Source organism: Pinus tabuliformis, chromosome 3_1 (assembly GCF_031772625.1).
Source record: "Pinus tabuliformis cultivar Carrire ecotype Pingquan chromosome 3_1, CPIR1, whole genome shotgun sequence".
Lineage (NCBI taxonomy): Eukaryota > Viridiplantae > Streptophyta > Pinopsida > Pinales > Pinaceae > Pinus > Pinus tabuliformis.
In genome coordinates this window covers 428,235,849-428,240,762 of record NC_142301.1, presented here as the reverse complement: position 1 = coordinate 428,240,762, position 4,914 = coordinate 428,235,849, and positions in this window count along the sequence as shown.

Sequence of the window (4,914 nt, the reverse complement as noted above, 5' to 3'; positions counted from 1 at the left end):
TGGTGCACAACAACTCAATTTTTCTTATACAGCTTCAACTGGCTCCCATTAACGAAACCTTCTCACAAAGTACCATCCAAATTCTTTCGTTATATCGTTCCTACATCGATCACATGTTGGATATGTATGGCCCCATCCAATGCATATGAAATTTTTCTAGGTGTTTTAAAACTTGTTGTGATACAACAATACCAAATCTCCAAGCTGAAATGTATTTTACTTAATTTTGTTGTCGTGTTGCCCCTTCTCTTTGGATTTTTGCATTTCTTAGTGAAAGTTGGCTAGTGTGCAATTTTCCTCCAGTGGCAGTAGCTCCTGTACCATCTTCTCCACTACGCTAGATTTTTTCAGTTTTGTGGCTATTGCAATGCATAAGCTTGACACAAAAAATCTATTAGCATTACTACCTCCTTCCCATAAACTAACCAGAAAGGTTTTTTCCGATCAACTTCTTGCACGTGGTTCTATATTCCCACAAAACTGCCGGTATCCTCAAATCCCAGTCAGTGCATTTACATTACATATGTTAGTAAGTGTTATCCCCAATATTTTGTTAAAGGCCTCCACTATACCATTAGCTTGTGGATGGTGGGGAGTGCTCTTTTGATGATAGATCTGGAACTCCTTTGTCAGTGTTGTAATAGTCTTGTTCAAAATATGAGTGCCTTGATCACTCATTAGGATCCTCAAACACAAAAATATGGTCCATAAAATGTTAAATAAAAAACACACAATTGTATTTGCATCGCAAAGTTTGACTAGTACGACTTCTGCCCATCTAGTTAGATAGTCAGTGGCGGTGATTATGTACTGTTTGCTAGTTTTCCTTTGGGTGGGCTGATCGGGCCCACAAACTAAATTTTCCATTTATCAAATGGCTATAGGATGAGATGGAGAGCCAAGGGCATATTGTCTCTATGGGAAGGCTACCCTACTTGCAAGAATACTTCACAGGATCTGCAAAACTCCTTGGCATCACCATGTAGGGTAGGCCACCACAGTTTTGCATGTAATTTCTTTTGCATCGTGGCCTGTCTAGCATAATTCCTTCCATCAACACATGTATATGCTTCTGTCACTCTCATGGGTCACTCATGCTCCAATACACACGTACACAAAACCCCATCTACACCCAAATTGTGTAAGGAACTTACGATGAACTGATAGTCTGTCACTTTTACTACCAATTATTTCTTCTGCACGATAGTATACTCTTATGGTTCGATTACTATACTCAATAATCTTGAAATCTCCACAAAATGATCATCCACCATGGTCATATCAAAAATCCATGCATTGGGGAAATTATCATCTAAATTCCGCTCACTCTCTCCTGAGGTCAGGAGTGATAAATGATCAGGTCTTTCATTCAATCGAGCAGGCTTGATAGCCACATGAAAGTCACATTCTTGGAAATAGAACCATTGGAAAATCATTCCCCCCAACATGGGCTTGTTGATGAGGTACTTTTTCCTCTAATTGTTGGTGTACAACTTGAAATTTTTACCCAATAAGTAATGTCTAATCATTTGAAGTGCATACACCATTGCAAGTCCCTCTCTCTCTGTCATGGTGCAATTTTTCTAGGTTGTAGATGACTTCTTGCTAGCAAAATAAATGGGATGATCTCTCTCTCTCTCCAAGCTATGCCAAAATCGTACCCAATGCAATTGATTAAGCATTGCCATGCACGTGGAACTCCTTGTGCCAATCTGGGAAACCAAAATCAACACAATCACCAATTTCTCTTTCAAAGTTTCCAAAGCTTGTTGACACTCCTCATTACACTAAAATTTGGTTTCTTTCTTCAACGATGTCTTCGTAGGGGAATTAATTTAAGCATACCCTTGAATAAACTTTTGATAATATCCTGTATGTCCCAAGGTAGAACGAAACTTTCTGACTGATATGGGTGGTGATATATCCACTATTACCATGATCTTGGATGGGTCCACCAACAAACCTTGCTTGCAGACTCTGTGTCCCAACAGAATACCAAAAGGTGAACATAATATACATTTCTTTATATTCAACGAAATTTATAGTTTTTTGCACCTGTCCAACATCAGATGCAAAACTTCTATATGCCTCTTCAATAGACTAAACTTAGTTCAATCATCAAGATAGGCTTTCAAAAACTTGTGAATGAATTCCTTGAACACTTCAACCTCTATGCACGAAAAAATAGTCGTTTCATTCTTCAACCCAAAATGATATGATTTTGTATTGGAAGCACCTGCATTCCATTGAGAAGGTGGTTTTCTGTTGATATTCCTTTGCAATCCCCACTTGGTGGTAGCCAAAGAATCCATCAGTAAATGAGTAATTATATTGTCCACTCGTATTCTCCAGTATATCATCAGTAAAGGGAGTAGGGAAGGGGTCATGTGCACATGCATCATTTAACTTCCGGAGGTCTACACAATTCTAATTTCTCCGGTCTTATTCTATACCACCATAGTATTAATCTATTCTTATTCTTCCATGGGCTCAATAATTCCTTTTTTTAACATTTTATCCAACTCTTGCTTGACCTTCTCTTTATAAATCATATTCAATTGATAGGGTTGTTGCTTTACATGCTTAGCCTCAAATTTCAATGGAATTCTCATCTCACGCAATTCTTTAACAATTCCCTTCATTTCCTTGAATGTGTTGAGGAACAAATCCTGATACTCGCACTGTAAGTATGGAACTTCTTCTACCATTTCATTATACCAATAATCCCTTATAACTGCCATTGTATGATTTTCCTCAATCCCGTTATTTACTTTCTTGGTTTTAATAGGTTGTGCATACTCGGTTGAATGAAACATTCATCCACTCACTGGATGCTCCCCTTAAACCTCTGGAATCTTTATATTTCTGGGGTCATCATCATCCTCTCCTAGCTTCGTCGCATTGTAACATTCCATGAACTCTTGTATCTTTTGTGAATGTCTGTGCGTAGGACACAATGGTATATCATTTAGCATTGTTGACTCTCCAGTGGTAAAAATATTTTGTCACGGCACCTTCACAGCCTTGTCTAGCACTGGTTCCTCTGCTTCAAAACTAAAGGTATCCTTGAAGCTCTATGCCATCTCGTTCCATTCCTTTTTTCATCGGCGCACCTCCAACTCAATATACTAGTTTTTGGGGACAACATCTAGCGTATGTATAAATCTGTGTATGCACTCCTGTTGCAGTACATTTCCTCTAATCCGTGCTACAACACATCGCTCTAAGTGTGTCTTCAGGAATTCTGTAACTGAATACTTATCCCCATGGACCCCATAATTGGTCCTGAACTTGATGCACAACAATTGCCTACATTGTTGCCATCCTGTGATCTAACTCTTGTGCGTAGTGCACAACCTAGCTGAGTTTGCACACAATGCAACATTTAATGCAGGAATCTTTACATGCACAGGTACCTAATCTTTGAAGTCTTGCACAAAAATGGTTTCTTTGGATAATCCATAAAAGCAGGGCATGTTATGTACCTTGGTTCCTACTTTGTGCACTACCCTGACTAGGTGTGTGTGCCTTAGAGTGAAAACTTCATGAAATTTTCTTTCTTAGTTTTCTAGCACCTCCTCTGAGTCAAAAGTGAAAGACCCGACACTACGCTAGATCAACACTCCATCAACTGAAGGGTTCATATAATCCTCTTGAATGGATGTCACATATTAAATATTGTCCAATTATTCCATCATTTTCTCTCTTTTAACTATCTCTGCATACCAGTCTCCTTTTGGTGGATCGGTGTCATTAATGATATATATAGCTTAAAAATCAGCGATACTCATAGCGCCATCGATATCGACTCGTAGACCCGTCAATATACCAATTGGGAAGATACAATGTTGATTGGCTAATCTTAGCTAAATAGGAGACCATGTCAGCTTTGGCCTCCACATCATTTGACGCAGGAAATCATACGTATACCCACAGTGTGCATATGCTATGCATAAATCCTGTCTGTCCTAGGTTTTCTTAACTCTCTAAGGAGTCAAATCTTCAATTCTTAAGGTTTAAGGCCCATTAACAATTCTCTATGCGGAATGATTGATAGACTAACAAAGTCTACCCATTAAACCACCCTTTCCTTTATATCAGAACTCATTCTCCTTTTATCGAGACTTAATCACCCCTCTTAAACCTTCGTTAACCTTTTATTAGCCCAAATATATATATAACCACACATTAAACTAAGTCCTATTCATTCCTTTGGACTTTCACATGAAATCCTCATATCCACACTATATTCTATTATAATTCTATTATAATAGAAATACTCCACAGCATAGGAAATCTTACCTTTTCCTCACTTTTCCACGTCTCTACACATTCTTCGATGCATGCTTTATCGCAATTGCAATTGCTATCTCCACGGGTAACATTACACATGAACTATCGCATCCGATATATGATAATGCATTATCGGATTTCAAATACCATTAATCGCACCCATATAACTGATTAGGTCTGCTTCTTATCGCATGCCTCAATACTCTTTGCCTCGATCAATACCGCTATATGTTTGCGATGCAATCACTCCGATGATCGCATCGGTGATCACTTGTCGCTGATGTTAGTTCACATATCAATATAACATTGCGATGCGATATTTAAGAAGGCTCCTCCACCGTTGATCTTATTTATGATCCGACGGTCCACGCTTCAATCACATATCGCAATCGCTCAAGGCATGAGGCTGGTTCATTCACTCCTGAAACTTTCCTCTGATGCGATATTAACTGCTCCGCTTGCTGCAACTTAATCCTACTCGTTGATCCTAAAGATCCAACGGATCTTGTGCAACAACACTTCATTACTCATCCTTCTCTTTACTTGTGTGTTTACGGCATTCTTCAATGGTTTTGGTTCTTCTGTCGTTCCATTGCGTGACTCCCTCCTGAGCTTATTCCA